Genomic DNA, 18,845 nt, shown 5'->3' with positions numbered 1-18,845 from the left:
AGAGAAATCGGGGACTGAGAAAAGCTGCACCTCTAGGTCTGTGCAAGCAGGATGCAGCCTGTTATGAGTCCGACAAAGCTCCAGGCCCGGCTGCCCCAGGAGAGAGTCCTCAGACCAGCGGAGCTGACCTCCCATCTCCCAGGGGGCATCTGGCCATTCTGTGCCATCTCACACCACAGGGACCCTCCAGATAGATACGGCAGCATCAGTGAGACAAGGTCTCTCGCTCCATGCTTCACAAGTGACACGTTCTCAGTCCCCCGCTTCCTAGAGAAGGTTCAGTTTGGCAGAAACCCATGTGCCCCAGACAAGTTGCCCCCCACATACCTCCTCCGTTCTCGGCAGTTTCCTGGGACTCTTCATTTTCCAGATGTTTCCTCTTTTGTCGCCGTTCCATCGTACCAACTAGAAGTCTCCCTTAGAAGATGCCTCAAGAGATGTCCAACTCCTCCTCTTCCCTACAGGTTGGCCCTTCTTGGCTCTTGGGCAATCCGTTGAAATGATTCTATACAAATAAAAATGGTCAAGTCTCCTAAATGGCTGAAAAACTTGTACCACTTAGTGAACCAGCAGTACTGCCTAGTGCTCACCAGGGCTGTTATGTTTGCAAGGTTGCCAGGCACACAGTGGAATTCTGTGACCTCAGTGATGACATCAGAGCATTCGGTGGACCTAGGTTGAGCACAGTGTCTGCAGTAGCACAGGCCCCATTTTCAAGAACAATTCCTTTTTCCCAGCCGAAGCTTTCCCGTGAAAGGGAAAGGTTCATACCATATCTATTATAAATTGTATCATACCATGTCTATTATAAAATTCACATTTTGATTGGAGATCTTTTAAAGTCTTTTCTAGAGAGATTTAATATGAATATTTTAAATGGTCTCCAGTTTCCCTGTGGATTATTGACATTTTAAACTCTGCACTTCAATTTTCCCTCAATACGTGTAATTTTGTCACGGCTCTTTCTGTACTTAAAGATGAGGAACTATATAATTGATTTCTTCATTTTTTCCCCATCTCTTTCCAAGGTACTGCATTTGATTGTGTCTTGCGACTGAGTGAAAAATGCTAGTCCTTGAGTCAGGACTTTGGGCCCTTTAGCAAGTAACTCAACCAATCTGGGCTTCAGCTTCTGTATGTGCGATCAAGAGGCTTGGACTAGCTGACTTTTCAAATGCTGTGTTTCTTTGATTCACTCTCACTTACTGATCTGCTCCTTAAGAAGAGGGTCTGTTCTCATAAAGTAACAACAGTCTTTTCCTAACCTTGGGTTGGGCGGAGTTTATCTGTTCGTACTCAGTTTGTTAGTTATATTGCCTTCTACGTATGCTTAGCTCTAAATAATTTATATGGCTCTTGTGACAATTTTTAGATCTTCTTTTTTTCTTATTTTTCTTTTACAGATTCTAATTTGTTATCGCCAGTGTAGAGGAGCCTGATTGACTTTTAAAATTTATTGATCTTGTATGTGTGTGCCTTGTTGAACCGTCTTATTAGTTCCTGCTAGTTTATCTGTGGGTTCTTTTGGGTCTCCTAGATAAATGAGCATATTAAATGTAAATAATGTGTTCTTTGGATAAAGTTTATTTTCTTGCATCTCTCTATATAGAAGCAATATGTTGAATTGATTTAAATATTTAAATACTTACATACCTGTTATCACAATCTAACATTCTTTATCTTATTTTCTTGCAATCAATATTATGTTTTCAAGATTTATCCACATGAATCCATATAGATCTAGGTCTTTGATTTTTGACTGTTTGATATTATTTGATCACATGCATATAGCATCATTTATTTTCCATTCAAGCATTATTGGACAATTGGATTGTTTCCCTCCCTTCTCTAGAACAAACAACATTTCCTAGAATATCCCTGAAGTTGTCTGATAGTCGAGAAGGGTCAGGCTGCCCGAAGGATTGCTACTTGCTTTTAGCCACCTTCCAACAGGCCGTCTCCAGCCAGCAATTTGAAGCACAGCTGAAATGAGAACTGCCCCAAATGTGAAGATCTTAGGAGCTTCCTAGAAGGTGGGAGGTTAATGATAGGCATCCTGCTGGGATCCCAGGGGAGTCTGAGCTGGCCTGAAGCTCATCTTCCTCCTCCACCTCTCAAGAGAAATGTGGAGGAAAGAAGACTTCAAAAACTGTGAGCAGGCAGAGGGAGAGATATTGGGGGCCGAAGCTGTAACTGAGGTCTTGGAGTGGGCTGTGAGCACGCAGAGCCTCTAGAGAGCCAGGCTCAGCCTTCTGAGAACTTCTCCCCTAAGGCTGCTCATAATTCACGTGATACCAGCCATATAGAGCCGACTTGGCCCACACTGTCACAGAAAGCCTTATCAGAATCTCTTCTTCTTCATACACTCTTGTGTCTGTTACTTGGTTATTGCCTTTGGTACTCCACTGATGTGAACCACAGTCGCCAGGGGATGGAGGACACTAGTGACCCATCTTGCTCTGTGGCCTCCGTCCACAGCTTGAGGGTAAGGGAAGAGGCCAAATGAAGGTCAAGAAGGAAAGATGGAGTTTGAAGAGAAGACCTGAGTTAAGGGTGTCTTCTCAAGTCTTGATGACTGAAATGTAGCTCCAGTACCTGAAGTCCTGCTTGTTCTCAAGGCTGACCACGGGGCTGGGTGCACTCAGTGAAGGAACCGTATACACTTAGTATTTCCTTGCTTGCTCACACTTGCCCTCCTCTGATACACCCTCTGCAAGACTGATCTTCCCCTGAAACAACTTTCTACCTGCCACTGTCATCTCATGAACATTTGCTTCCCCTTCCTAGTGTCCCCCTAGAATGCCATTGCAGCCAATTCATAATTTGATAATCATGCTGCTTAGCATATTCTCAGCAACTTCTGATAAATTTTATTCACTTTATTCCATAGTCTTCACCCATCAATAATCTTCCTTAACTTCCTAGCTGCAGGTTAACCCATTCGGATTCATTTCTTTTTCTTTCTCTTCTTTGGCAAATCCTTTCTATCTTTTAAGGTCTTTTTCTTGTCTCTCTACCATCCTGCCTTCCTGAACTTCTTTTTTTTCCATTTAAGTAACCTTTCAATCTCCTTCCCCAGTTTCCTCATAAACATTGAGAGTTTATTCCTCACACGTTAGACAGTGGTTTATGAATGGCCAGGCATAACGGACTCAGAATGAGTTGGCACCCCCGAGGTACCTGTCTTGCTGGGGAGCCACAGGTGAAGGGCTGTCTGCTGGACACATGTTTGCATGGAGTCAGGCTGAGTGGCCTCAGGGTGTTTGCCCTGCACTTGTGTGTGTTTCTCCCTAGTTGGTTTCCTTGTCCAGCCTCCTGTGACCTCCCTCCATCCAGCCCAGGGAATCCTTCTCATCACAGGGGTAGGATGTTTGTCTCATTTTCCATCACATCCTTTCCCCAAAGGTTGGTTGTGAGTTGTTCCCATTCCAAAGACCTTTCCTCTTTGAAGAGAAAAGAGAACATCTTTTCTCTCCTTTCCTCTCACTTCACTTCTGCTCTATTATCTCCTCCGTCCAGAATGGCCCACTGACTCACATGGGTGAAGATCCGAAGATGGCAAGAACTGCCAGCAATTCTGAGATAATAATACGGATGGATCAGGAAAACTTGAAAACATTTATCCCGCCACATTAAAAAAAATTGCACTTCCAGTGTATTCAGAGTCTCAGTGTAGAAACACAAATGATAGAGAAATTGAATGACACTCAAGTTTTTCTTTCCTCCTTTCCTGATTTATTCTAATCCTCCATGCTAACATGATGAACTATTTGTTAGGTAAAGTTTCAGACATTTTCTACCCATGCACCCTTTTCTTCTTTTCACATAAGAGTGTGAACTAGGTCACTTTCAACATGCTGTGATTCTGTGATTCACTGTCTCCCACCGAGTCATCCACTGATAAAGTCATCTGTTTCACGGAGAACTATTTCCAATAGCTAATAGCCAATGTCTGTGGAGTGCTTACTCTGTGTCGGTTTCTTGTAACTACTTTACAGATCATTTGTACAACGTACCCATGGACCAGGTACAATTATGACCCCCAAGTGACAGATAAGTGCAGATAAGTACAAATACATACAGAGGCCAAGTGACTTGCCCAAGACACTGGAGCAAATCAAAATCCATGCCTCTGTAATCATTTTGCTCTATTGCCTCTCTCTGGGAGGCTTGATGATTTGGCAACTAAAACCTTAAATAGCATGTTCCATTTTTATACCTGTGACACAAGCGTGGGGCTGTGATATGGGGTAACTAACCTGACTACTTTTGAAAACCCTTATGCACCTGGATGAAAGTAAGCCAGGGACTGCAAGCTATAGATTTAAGGTTTCCTACCAACTTTTAAAAATAGCTTCTTGAATGCAATTTACGTAGTGTCAAGTCTAGGATGTAGTCCAAATAGTAACAGAAAAATGGAGATATGTAGAAAAATACTTAAAGTTGACAAGTATTGGGAGTGTAGTATTTTGGGGGCCAGTGTGTAGACCACAGGAAAACTTGCTGTTTCCATCCCAAAGGGAAGAGCCCTACGTTGCAACTGCCAAGGTCCCTGGGGCAGCAAGTGTGCTCACTGCTTAGTAAAGAAGCATCCTCAGTTTGATAGAATCATATGGGAGCCTTACATTTGGTTAGCAGTTCTACATTCTTGATGTAATAATATTTTCAGGGTGTGGGAGGGTATCAAGCTCTGAAAATACCCTTGGAGAGATTTGCTTATTAAGTTTGGCTTTTTCAATCTCCCTACTACTTCTTGACTAAACACCAGGCGGTTTCCTTCACTTTTCAGAACCATGTTGTTTTTTCCCTTGTCTAATGAACTTTGAAATACTTTTGGATGAGCTATTAAGTTTGGGAGAAAATAAACATCTCTTTAAAATAAGGAAGATAATAACAATGACAAGTAGACAAAGCTCTAAAACAGAGAATATCCTCCATTCTAGCCAATGACTGGGAGTGGAAGGTGCGTGCTCGCTGTCCAGGACGTAGAAATAAAAGCTGAGGAGGCGCTGAGGCGTCTCCTGGATCTCTATGAGCCTCCATCATTTCTGAAGGGTAGGGTTGACAGATAAAATAGAGGCTGTTTAGTTAAATATGAATGTCAGAAAAACAACAAGTATATTTTTAAGATAAGTATGCCCCAAATAGTTCATAGGATCTACTTATACTAAAAATAATGACTTATTATTCATGTGAAGTTCAAGTTTAACTGGGTATCCTGTACTTTTATTTACTAAATCTGACAGCCCTACTGATGATCCACAATGGAGGCAGTTGAGGAGCGGTACATGCTGGCTCTCGGACAGTCAGAAATGGCTTCAGCAGATCCAGGTAGAGTATGAAATTCTTTTTGGATGTAGCTCAGAAGCCATGGCCAGCCCTTGACTGCAAGTACTGCCTCGGGTTTCCCTGAGGTGGGGTAAACCGTCCTCTGAATGGCCTTTTGGTAAGTCTGGAAGACCATATCCAAGGGGAGCCCCAAAGTCAGTTTCATCCTCACAACCATGTTTCCAATTCCTGGAATTGGCTGCATGTGACTCACAAGAGCTGAGGAGGTTTGTGGAAATTGGGAGTGTCATAGCTTGAACCCTTTGTAGGTAAAGTTTTGCTGTTGTGAGAGTTTTAACAGGAGCAATGTGAAAGACTCCAGGTCCCCAGGTAGATAGAAATAATCCTGTTCTACCTGTGTGTATGTGACAAGTCTCTAATAGTTCAGAGAGCAAGTATCTGGTCTTAGAAAGACTGATCCAAGCTTGGATGTTTCTGGTGACAAGGCAAGGTCCTGAGTTTCAAGTTCACCTTTTATGGTTGAGGAGACAATAAGGTGGTCAGAAGGGAAATCATGGAGGAGACCTTGGCTTCATCCATTGTGCAGGCTTGTATATGTGGTTCTATGTAGATTGTGTTGCAAAGGTGGAGCTTGTTTACAACTATGAACATTCTCCGATGTGCTTTTTGGACCTTCATTCCCAGAGCGAGAGCAGTGCCGAGGCTCTAGAAATGCCATGGATATTCTGAGCTGTCAGTGGCATTTCCCAGGTACTGTTGCCTTGTGCCGCTCCTTGAAATGTCCAAAGGGATTATCATCTGTCTTGTGGCGGGTCCTAGCATTGTGAAAGGAAGCTGCTGCACCTGGCTCAGAGGATTTCGGATGTGGTGGGAGGAGTAGTAGTACTACGACTATAAATTGTATCACAGCATATCTATTCCATCTTGAGAGTGGGGTTGGGGGGTTATGAAGGGGGGCTTTTATTGTACTTTTATACATTGTACCCTTGAAACTAATTCAATTTTTTAAAATTAATTAATTTATTTTGGGCTGCATTGGGTCTTTGTTGTTGCTAGCGGGCATTCTCTAGTTGCAGTGAGCCGGGGCTCCTCTTGGCTGTGGTGCACGGGCTTCTCATTGCAGTGGCTTGTCTTGTTGCGGAGCATGGGCTCTAGGCACGCAGGCTTCCGTAGTCGTGGCACGTGGGCTCGGTTGATGTGGCACACGGGCTCTAGAGCGCAGGCTCAGTAGTTGTGGCGCGCGGGCTTAGTTACTCCGTGGCACGTGGGATCTTCCCAGACCAGGGCTCGAACCCATGTCCCCTGCATTCGCAGGCATATTCTTAACTACTGCTCCACCAGGGAAGCCCAATAATTCAGTTTTTTATAAAGAGAAGATTCCTAATATTATTCCAAAATTTTAAAAATATATAGTTGGATAACACTATGAAAAATTAACTGATATATTCTTTTATTATTTCTCTTTGCTCCCTGGATCTTTTTCCCCATCTAGTCAGCTAGGCACTCTGAGTTCACTGCATTAGGAAGGTAAAGACTCAGCAGAAATGAGGGAGAAAAAAAGAAAATTCTCAGCTTTGGAATGTTCACAACGGAGGCCACAGTAAAACAGGTGAGAATTCTGTGAACAAAAAATAAATGTCGTCTCAAATGCAAAAAAGTATTCTCTGCACTGGGAGGCAGGAGAGGGAGGGAGGGAAGGACTGAAGGAGAGAGATCAGTGTGGCCAGGGACATGGAGACTGTGCTTGAGGACGATATGCCCAGGAAGAGAATCAGAATCTGGAGAAGATTCAGCCTGCACGTGATCATTGCCTCCAGCCAGCACCCTCATCTCAGACGTTGGGAAATTCAGAGAGAGAGTGGGAGTACGTCAGGAGGGCCACGCGCAGAGTCTGTGTGGCAGGGGTTGTGGCCGTTCCCTATTTGTGAGGAGTCCCCAGCAATTTGCAGGCCTCTTCTGGAAAATGCTGGCGGACGTCTCTAGTGCTTATGTGAAAGCTTGTTCACAAACCTTGAAAGATACAGATGTAGCTGACAGATAGATGCATAGATAGAAAAATGTCATTAAATCAAAGCTACAGGAAAGGTTTGGAAAATGCCCTTTATTGCATAGGACGCTTCTATTGTCATATGATGTTAGACTGAGTGCCGGTCCCTTCATCCTCCTTCAGACCACGGCATTCTGTCTGCTACTCTCCCGAGGGTCCTTTCTTCTCCCTGGAAGGGATAAAGCAAATGAGGTAGAACAGGAAGAGACAAGAAGCACTCCAAGCTCTGCTGGTCAGGGTTACCCTCCAGCATTGCCTTAATGCTCAGAGCCACACACACCACAGTGAGCTTGGCTCCAGATCAACTACCACGCCACGAAGGTTCTGGAACATTTCCATATCTCGGGGGACCTCATTTCCACGTGACTCTCTTTCCTATTCCCCTTTGTCACAGAAGGCTAGGTCCAGTGGTCAGGGTGAGATCTCGGCTCAGGCCCAAGGCTCTCAGACCTCAAAGTTCTGGTCCTGCAAGGGCCCCTGTCCTCTCTTGAGACCACTCCTGGCTCTCTCTGCTGAGAAGGAGCTGCTGGCAGTACGTCCTCTAAGAGTTGAGGTCCATCGTGCAGACCCTGAGAAAACTCCTAGGAAAAGGCTCCACCTTCTTGTTTACGTCAACAGAGGTCAATGCCTTTGTTAGTGCTGGGTGTGTCCCATTTGATGCAACTGCAGAGCCATTAGGTCAACCAGCACATGTGTGCGGCCCCTTCCCTTAGACTCCTCTGGGCCCTCGTGACATAGGCTCAGAAGACTGCCAGCCTCAAGCCTTACCTCTTCCAAGGGACGGCCACACCGTCTTCCAGGATCTTCTGTCCCATGAATCTCAGTTGCTGTTTGGAACTCAAAGGAGAGAAAAGACCCTGCCTGCGGGGTCTCTTTGGGCTGGGGCCTTCCCCCGTGGGCTGCTCTCCCTCATTCTCCTTTTCTTCTTGCTTCTCTTCATCCTCCTCCTCCTCCTCCTCCTCGTCCTCCTCCTCAGGGGTGTTCTCGGATTCCACATTGCCCATCCACTGGGCCATGTTGAGATGAAAGACACGGCAGCTGAAGCCTTCCAGGACGCCGAACTTCACGTGCTGCTGGAGGATGTCCAAGGTGGGGAGGACCCGGCAGCAGGCCATGCACCTGAAGCCGGTCTCCATGGTCAGCATCCAGTCCGCTGTCTTGGCGCTGGGTCTCTCCTCGACGGCAGGTGGCCCTGATGGGCTGCCTGGCTCTGCTCTTTCCTCATACTCTTTCTCCTCCCCAGTGGGCTCACTGTCAGACAGGAGGCTTTCGGTGGACACATCAGAAGAGGGGTCAGTGGCTACTGCACACACATCCTCAGGAAGGGTCACTTCTTCTATCCTCAGCTGCTTTTCAGGCAACCCCAAGGGTTTCTTTGTCTTCCAGGAGACAGCGACACCCTTGTTCATTTGTACCTGCATGTAGTATATTTTCATGCCCCTTTCCTCTTTGTCTGGGTGCAGATAGTTCTTACAGGGTGAAGAGGGTGAGGAGGAGACACAGTGTGATGGGGAAGCGGTCTCTCCTTCTTCCTGATCCTGGGCTAGGGGTGGTCTAGGCTGGGCAGTGTCTCGATGAAATCTCCGGATTCCTGAAAAAGGAAATGAAAATCATAATAACATGCATGGGCCATGCCGGAAGCTGAGGGAGCAGGTGTGGTAGACGAGAGAGGGACATTGGCACGACATAGCTATGTCGTGAGCTTGGTGTCTGTTGGCCGTAGGACGGAGTGGTGTATCTGGTGTCATCTGTGGGCTTTTCATGTGCGTGGGGGGGATACTGGAGCGGTGTCTGTATACAGGGGTGTGGAGTATGGTGGTGAGGGCTGTAGTATGTGAGGGATGCGGCTGGATGCGTGTACGACGAGGAGTGTGAGTTTGGGAATATCGGTGGTGCATTCCTTGTGGAATGGGGCTGTGGTGCAGGAGAGTACTGTGGAGCACGTGCTTGGGGTTGATGTGCACTGAGAAGGGCTGTGCCTGGAGGGCGCGTGTATGTGTGAGCTGTGTGCACCTGAGCTGGATGGTCCTGCTCTCAGGCTGGAGGTGTATGATGCAGAACTCTGTCCTTCTCTGGAAGCAAAGGCAAAGACAAAGCCTACATTTTCCTCTGAAGATGCTTAATCTGGTCCCTCTTCCCTCCACCTCAAGCCCAGACCTTTCCGGCCCCTGCTCCTTGACTTCCCCACCATGGTAGTAGCAGTATTCACACACACACCCCCAGACTCAGCTGGCATCCACGCCCTCGGAACAGCTCAGCCATCCTGCCCAGGCTCCTCCACAGAGCCCTCATCACCTCTGATGACCCTGGATTTCCTCTCAGCCTCCCTGGGATCTGTGTGCCTCCTGCCTCACAGCCAAGCACCCCCTCACCTGAGGAGCCCCGCGCCCTTACCAGCGTAGCTGAGCTTGCGCAGAGTAGAAGTACAGAAGAAGTATTTAGAGGCAGAGGAGACCTCCCCTGCCCCTGGGCTGCAGCCTTGGGCCACCACAGTGGATCCAAGCCGAGGGGGATCCTCTTGTGACTTCGAGAGTCCTGAGGGAGGAATGAAAGGCTCAGGGTGGGTTCATCAGTCCTCTGTCCACAAATATTTACTGAGTGTGTGACACGTGTCAGGTGCAGTGAATACACACAGTTGAGAGTGTGGTTCCCAGTGGATCCTCCAGGATTTAATTCCAATCATTACTTATTCTCTCACTGTCTAGTTGGTAATGTAGGCCTCGGTGGTGACTGTGAGTGTGTGGGAAGAGTGAGTGATGTGTATCAGTTAAGTCTGTGGTAAGTGTGGGGTTGGCATGGGGAGCACAGTGCAGACGTGTCTATCTGTGTCTGTGGCCTTTGTGTGCATGGTTTCTGTTCACAAGTCAGGAATTCTGGGACATGTAACTTTTCCTCATTACATGGTGTGGCTTGTATTTATGGTGCGTGTTCATTCATTCATTCACCAAGATTCAGTAAGCAGCTACTCCTGTGTATCCGGCACTCTTCCATTGTTGTAGTCTTTGGTAACGCTGCACATTCTAGTAGGGGAAGACACACACTAAACAAAACTACAATAAATATATAATACATCAGCTGGTGGTAAGTATATAAGGGTTGCCAGACTTAGCGAACAAGAATACAAGGCACCCAGTTAAATTTCAGTTTCAGATAAACCCAGAATAATTTTTTAGTGTAAGTATTCCCATGCAGTATTTGGCCTGACTTAGTTTTAGTGTAAGTAGGGCCCATACAATATGTGGGACATACGGATACTGAAAACTTACTTGTTGTTTATCTGGAATTCAAATTGAACTGGATAGCCCATATTTTCTCTGGCAATCCTGACATGGGTTACTGAGACTGTGGTTTCCTGTGGTTTGTACAAAGCGGGTCTGGCATTACTCAAGAATGTGTTATAAGTGTGGTGTGTATGACACGTGACTGGTTCTTACAGAGGTATTTAGAGATGGCTGAAGTTAGCTGTGTTTGTGCAAGAGTTGAGGAGATACATGTATATATAGTGTGTGTGTGTGTGTGTCCTATATATATAGTGTGTGTGTCTATATACATATCTCATCTCCAGCGTTTGGTGTTGGAGGAGAGGATTGTGATACAGGTGGGTTGTATGAGAACGTAGTATAGGAGGGATGCGTGTATATACCTCCATGTGCTGTGTGTGGTTTAGTAAGGAAGTTATATGTGGGGTGTGTGATATTTTTGCTGTATCAGAGTGTACATGGGTGTATGAGTTACTGTCTCATAAAACACCCCTAACAAGAATTCTGTATACACTCTTACGTACACCGAGTGTCAGCCAGGTCCAGGCAGGGTGACAAGAACTTTACCACGCAGACTTTATATCTGGTAAGCACTCTAACCCCATTCATCTCGCTCTTCTCTGCACTACCACACACACACACACACACACACACACACACACACACACACTCACACACCCACACACACACAGGAACATAGAGCAAAATATTCTGAATGGTCAGGGGCAGTCATTGCCTTCCCCAGCCTGTCCCAGCCACTGCCTGGAAATCTGCCTGCTGTCTAGAGCTCCATTCCCAGGGCCCATCCTACAGTCTCCAGGGCCCTGGGCCTGGTAGGAGCTACTGGGCTCTAATCTGGGGCAGAGGCCTCTAGCTGGAGCTCTGGGGTGATCACCCCTCTCCCAGGGCAGACTACTCGCCTACATTTAATGAACGCAGGCACCACGTGGCCCGTGGCTCTCAGAGCTACCCGCAGGACCATGAGGACATTTCTCACCCCCGCTCATGCGGTCTCAGTCTCTGGAAAACCCTTCCCTTCCCTTGATCTCCTTTGGGAAATTCTTCCTGTTGAAGGAATAAATCCTCCTTGCTTTCAATATGACACCATCCCTAGACAAACAATCTTCTTTCAAAGTGCATTCCACTTGTCAAGATATTTTTCAGCAGGGCCTTCAACTCATGGGGCTTCTCTTTCCACTTTGGTAAAAGAGGCCAAGCAACTCATGGGTCTCTCTCAGCATCCTTGCATCCTTCACATCCCTCACCTCATGACCCCAGGGAAAGATCCAAGAGAATAAGAGAGAAATCGGGGACTGAGAAAAGCTGCACCTCTAGGTCTGTGCAAGCAGGATGCAGCCTGTTATGAGTCCGACAAAGCTCCAGGCCCGGCTGCCCCAGGAGAGAGTCCTCAGACCAGCGGAGCTGACCTCCCATCTCCCAGGGGGCATCTGGCCATTCTGTGCCATCTCACACCACAGGGACCCTCCAGATAGATACGGCAGCATCAGTGAGACAAGGTCTCTCGCTCCATGCTTCACAAGTGACACGTTCTCAGTCCCCCGCTTCCTAGAGAAGGTTCAGTTTGGCAGAAACCCATGTGCCCCAGACAAGTTGCCCCCCACATACCTCCTCCGTTCTCGGCAGTTTCCTGGGACTCTTCATTTTCCAGATGTTTCCTCTTTTGTCGCCGTTCCATCGTACCAACTAGAAGTCTCCCTTAGAAGATGCCTCAAGAGATGTCCAACTCCTCCTCTTCCCTACAGGTTGGCCCTTCTTGGCTCTTGGGCAATCCGTTGAAATGATTCTATACAAATAAAAATGGTCAAGTCTCCTAAATGGCTGAAAAACTTGTACCACTTAGTGAACCAGCAGTACTGCCTAGTGCTCACCAGGGCTGTTATGTTTGCAAGGTTGCCAGGCACACAGTGGAATTCTGTGACCTCAGTGATGACATCAGAGCATTCGGTGGACCTAGGTTGAGCACAGTGTCTGCAGTAGCACAGGCCCCATTTTCAAGAACAATTCCTTTTTCCCAGCCGAAGCTTTCCCGTGAAAGGGAAAGGTTCATACCATATCTATTATAAATTGTATCATACCATGTCTATTATAAAATTCACATTTTGATTGGAGATCTTTTAAAGTCTTTTCTAGAGAGATTTAATATGAATATTTTAAATGGTCTCCAGTTTCCCTGTGGATTATTGACATTTTAAACTCTGCACTTCAATTTTCCCTCAATACGTGTAATTTTGTCACGGCTCTTTCTGTACTTAAAGATGAGGAACTATATAATTGATTTCTTCATTTTTTCCCCATCTCTTTCCAAGGTACTGCATTTGATTGTGTCTTGCGACTGAGTGAAAAATGCTAGTCCTTGAGTCAGGACTTTGGGCCCTTTAGCAAGTAACTCAACCTATCTGGGCTTCAGCTTCTGTATGTGCGATCAAGAGGCTTGGACTAGCTGACTTTTCAAATGCTGTGTTTCTTTGATTCACTCTCACTTACTGATCTGCTCCTTAAGAAGAGGGTCTGTTCTCATAAAGTAACAACAGTCTTTTCCTAACCTTGGGTTGGGCGGAGTTTATCTGTTCGTACTCAGTTTGTTAGTTATATTGCCTTCTACGTATGCTTAGCTCTAAATAATTTATATGGCTCTTGTGACAATTTTTAGATCTTCTTTTTTTCTTATTTTTCTTTTACAGATTCTAATTTGTTATCGCCAGTGTAGAGGAGCCTGATTGACTTTTAAAATTTATTGATCTTGTATGTGTGTGCCTTGTTGAACCGTCTTATTAGTTCCTGCTAGTTTATCTGTGGGTTCTTTTGGGTCTCCTAGATAAATGAGCATATTAAATGTAAATAATGTGTTCTTTGGATAAAGTTTATTTTCTTGCATCTCTCTATATAGAAGCAATATGTTGAATTGATTTAAATATTTAAATACTTACATACCTGTTATCACAATCTAACATTCTTTATCTTATTTTCTTTCAATCAATATTATGTTTTCAAGATTTATCCACGTGAATCCATATAGATCTAGGTCTTTGATTTTTGACTGTTTGATATTATTTGATCACATGCATATAGCATCATTTATTTTCCATTCAAGCATTATTGGACAATTGGATTGTTTCCCTCCCTTCTCTAGAACAAACAACATTTCCTAGAATATCCCTGAAGATGTCTGATAGTCGAGAAGGGTCAGGCTGCCCGAAGGATTGCTACTTGCTTTTAGCCACCTTCCAACAGGCCGTCTCCAGCCAGCAATTTGAAGCACAGCTGAAATGAGAACTGCCCCAAATGTGAAGATCTTAGGAGCTTCCTAGAAGGTGGGAGGTTAATGATAGGCATCCTGCTGGGATCCCAGGGGAGTCTGAGCTGGCCTGAAGCTCATCTTCCTCCTCCACCTCTCAAGAGAAATGTGGAGGAAAGAAGACTTCAAAAACTGTGAGCAGGCAGAGGGAGAGATATTGGGGGCCGAAGCTGTAACTGAGGTCTTGGAGTGGGCTGTGAGCACGCAGAGCCTCTAGAGAGCCAGGCTCAGCCTTCTGAGAACTTCTCCCCTAAGGCTGCTCATAATTCACGTGATACCAGCCATATAGAGCCGACTTGGCCCACACTGTCACAGAAAGCCTTATCAGAATCTCTTCTTCTTCATACACTCTTGTGTCTGTTACTTGGTTATTGCCTTTGGTACTCCACTGATGTGAACCACAGTCGCCAGGGGATGGAGGACACTAGTGACCCATCTTGCTCTGTGGCCTCCGTCCACAGCTTGAGGGTAAGGGAAGAGGCCAAATGAAGGTCAAGAAGGAAAGATGGAGTTTGAAGAGAAGACCTGAGTTAAGGGTGTCTTCTCAAGTCTTGATGACTGAAATGTAGCTCCAGTACCTGAAGTCCTGCTTGTTCTCAAGGCTGACCACGGGGCTGGGTGCACTCAGTGAAGGAACCATATACACTTAGTATTTCCTTGCTTGCTCACACTTGCCCTACTCTGATACACCCTCTGCAAGACTGATCTTCCCCTGAAACAACTTTCCACCTGCTACTGTCATCTCAGGAACATTTGCTTCCCCTTCCTAGTGCTCCCCTAGAATGCCATTGCAGCCAATTCATAATTTGATAATCATGCTTCTTACCATATTCTCAGCAATTTTGGATAAATTTTTTTCGCTTTATTCCATAGTCTTCACCCATCAATAATCTTCCTTAACTTCCTAGCTGCAGGTTAACCCATTCGGAATCATTTCTTTTTCTTTCTCTTCTTTGGCAAATCCTTTCTATCTTTTAAGGTCTTTTTCTTGTCTCTCTACCATCCTGCCTTCCTGAACTTCTTTTCTTTCGTTTAAGTAACTTTTCAATCTCCTTCCCCAATTTCCTCATACACATTGAGAGTTTATTCCTCACACGTTAGACAGCGGTTTATGAATGGCCAGGCATAATGGACTCAGAATGAGTTGGCACCCCCGAGGTACCTGTCTTGCTGGGGAGCCACAGGTGAAGGGCTGTCTGCTGGACATATGTTTGCATGGAGTCAGGCTGAGTGGCCTCAGGGTGTTTACTCTGCCCTTGTGTGTGTTTCTCGCTAGTTGGTTTCCTCGCCAGCCACCTGTGACCTCCCTCCATCCAGCCCAGGGAATCCTTCTCATCACAGGGGTAGGATGTTTGTCTCATTTTCCATCACATCCTTTCCCCAAAGTTTGGTTGTGAGTTGTTCCCATTCCAAAGACCTTTCCTCTTTGAAGAGAAAAGAGAAAATCTTTTCTCTCCTTTCCTCTCACTTCACTTCTGCTCTATTATCTCCTCCGTCCAGAATGGCCCACTGACTCACATGGGTGTAGATCCGAAGATGGCAAGAACTGCCAGCAATTCTGAGATAATAATACGGATGGATCAGGAAAACTTGAAAACCTTTATCCCGCCACATTAAAAAAATTTGCACTTCCAGTGTATTCAGAGTCTCAGTGTAGAAACACAAATGATAGAGAAATTGAATGACACTCAAGTTTTTCTTTCCTCCTTTCCTGATTTATTCTAATCCTCCATGCTAACATGATGAACTATTTGTTAGGTAAAGTTTCAGACATTTTCTACCCATGCACCCTTTTCTTCTTTTCACATAAGAGTGTGAACTAGGTCACTTTCAACATGCTGTGATTCTGTGATTCACTGTCTCCCACCGTGTCATCCACTGATAAAGTCATCTGTTTCACGGAGAACTATTTCCAATAGCTAATAGCCAATGTCTGTGGAGTGCTTACTCTGTGTCGGTTTCTTGTAACTACTTTACAGATCATTTGTACAACGTACCCATGGACCAGGTACAATTATGACCCCCAAGTGACAGATAAGTGCAGATAAGTACAAATACATACAGAGGCCAAGTGACTTGCCCAAGACACTGGAGCAAATCAAAATCCATGCCTCTGTAATCATTTTGCTCTATTGCCTCTGTCTGGGAGGCTTGATGATTTGGCAACTAAAACCTTAAATAGCATGTTCCATTTTTATACCTGTGACACAAGCGTGGGGCTGTGATATGGGGTAACTAACCTGACTACTTTTGAAAACCCTTATGCACCTGGATGAAAGTAAGCCAGGGACTGCAAGCTATAGATTTAAGGTTTCCTACCAACTTTTAAAAATAGCTTCTTGAATGCAATTTACGTAGTGTCAAGTCTAGGATGTAGTCCAAATAGTAACAGAAAAATGGAGATATGTAGAAAAATACTTAAAGTTGACAAGTATTGGGAGTGTAGTATTTTGGGGGCCAGTGTGTAGACCACAGGAAAACTTGCTGTTTCCATCCCAAAGGGAAGAGCCCTACGTTGCAACTGCCAAGGTCCCTGGGGCAGCAAGTGTGCTCACTGCTTAGTAAAGAAGCATCCTCAGTTTGATAGAATCATATGGGAGCCTTACATTTGGTTAGCAGTTCTACATTCTTGATGTAATAATATTTTCAGGGTGTGGGAGGGTATCAAGCTCTGAAAATACCCTTGGAGAGATTTGCTTATTAAGTTTGGCTTTTTCAATCTCCCTACTACTTCTTGACTAAACACCAGGCGGTTTCCTTCACTTTTCAGAACCATGTTGTTTTTTCCCTTGTCTAATGAACTTTGAAATACTTTTGGATGAGCTATTAAGTTTGGGAGAAAATAAACATCTCTTTAAAATAAGGAAGATAATAACAATGACAAGTAGAAAAAGCTCTAAAACAGAGAATATCCTCCATTCTAGCCAATGACTGGGAGTGGAAGGTGCGTGCTCGCTGTCCAGGACGTAGAAATAAAAGCTGAGGAGGCGCTGAGGCATCTCCTGGATCTCTATGAGCCTCCATCATTTCTGAAGGGTAGGGTTGACAGATAAAATAGAGGCTGTTTAGTTAAATATGAATGTCAGAAAAACAACAAGTATATTTTTAAGATAAGTATGCCCCAAATAGTTCATAGGATCTACTTATACTAAAAATAATGACTTATTATTCATGTGAAGTTCAAGTTTAACTGGGTATCCTGTACTTTTATTTACTAAATCTGACAGCCCTACTGATGATCCACAATGGAGGCAGTTGAGGAGCGGTACATGCTGGCTCTCGGACAGTCAGAAATGGCTTCAGCAGATCCAGGTACAGTATGAAATTCTTTTTGGATGTAGCTCAGAAGCCATGGCCAGCCCTTGACTGCAAGTACTGCCTCGGGTTTCCCTGAGGTGGGGTAAACCTTCCTCTTAATGGCCTTTTGGTAAGTCTGGAAGACCATATCCAAGGGGAGCCCCAAAGTCAGTTTCATCCTCACAACCATGTTTCCAATTCCTGGAATTGGCTGCATGTGACTCACAAGAGCTGAGGAGGTTTGTGGAAATTGGGAGTGTCATAGCTTGAACCCTTTGTAGGTAAAGTTTTGCTGTTGTGAGAGTTTTAACAGGAGCAATGTGAAAGACTCCAGGTCCCCAGGTAGATAGAAATAATCCTGTTCTACCTGTGTGTATGTGACAAGTCTCTAATAGTTCAGAGAGCAAGTATCTGGTCTTAGAAAGACTGATCCAAGCTTGGATGTTTCTGGTGACAAGGCAAGGTCCTGAGTTTCAAGTTCACCTTTTATGGTTGAGGAGACAATAAGGTGGTCAGAAGGGAAATCATGGAGGAGACCTTGGCTTCATCCATTGTGCAGGCTTGTATATGTGGTTCTATGTAGATTGTGTTTCAAAGGTGGAGCTTGTTTACAACTATGAACATTCTCCGATGTGCTTTTTGGACCTTCATTCCCAGAGCGAGAGCAGTGCCGAGGCTCTAGAAATGCCATGGATATTCTGAGCTGTCAGTGGCATTTCCCAGGTACTGTTGCCTTGTGCCGCTCCTTGAAATGTCCAAAGGGATTATCATCTGTCTTGTGGCGGGTCCTAGCATTGTGAAAGGAAGCTGCTGCACCTGGCTCAGAGGATTTCGGATGTGGTGGGAGGAGTAGTAGTACTACGACTATAAATTGTATCACAGCATATCTATTCCATCTTGAGAGTGGGGTTGGGGGGTTATGAAGGGGGGCTTTTATTGTACTTTTATACATTGTACCCTTGAAACTAATTCAATTTTTTAAAATTAATTCACTTATTTTGGGCTGCATTGGGTCTTTGTTGTTGCTAGCGGGCATTCTCTAGTTGCAGTGAGCCGGGGCTCCTCTTGGCTGTGGTGCACGGGCTTCTCATTGCAGTGGCTTGTCTTGTTGCGGAGCATGGGCTCTAGGCACGCAGGCTTCCGTAGTCGTGGCACGTGGGCTCGGTTGATGTGGCACACGGGCTCTAGAGCGCAGGCTCAGTAGTTGTGGCGCGCGGGCTTAGTTACTCCGTGGCACGTGGGATCTTCCCAGACCAGGGCTCGAACCCATGTCCCCTGCATTCGCAGGCATATTCTTAACTACTGCTCCACCAGGGAAGCCCAATAATTCAGTTTTTTATAAAGAGAAGATTCCTAATATTATTCCAAAATTTTAAAAATATATAGTTGGATAACACTATGAAAAATTAACTGATATATTCTTTTATTATTTCTCTTTGCTCCCTGGATCTTTTTCCCCATCTAGTCAGCTAGGCACTCTGAGTTCACTGCATTAGGAAGGTAAAGACTCAGCAGAAATGAGGGAGAAAAAAAGAAAATTCTCAGCTTTGGAATGTTCACAACGGAGGCCACAGTAAAACAGGTGAGAATTCTGTGAACAAAAAATAAATGTCGTCTCAAATGCAAAAAAGTATTC

This window comes from Mesoplodon mirus (genome assembly GCF_964341445.2).
Source record: "Mesoplodon mirus genome assembly, chromosome: 10".
Classification (NCBI taxonomy): domain Eukaryota; kingdom Metazoa; phylum Chordata; class Mammalia; order Artiodactyla; family Ziphiidae; genus Mesoplodon; species Mesoplodon mirus.
Note: the sequence above shows the minus strand (reverse complement) of the source record.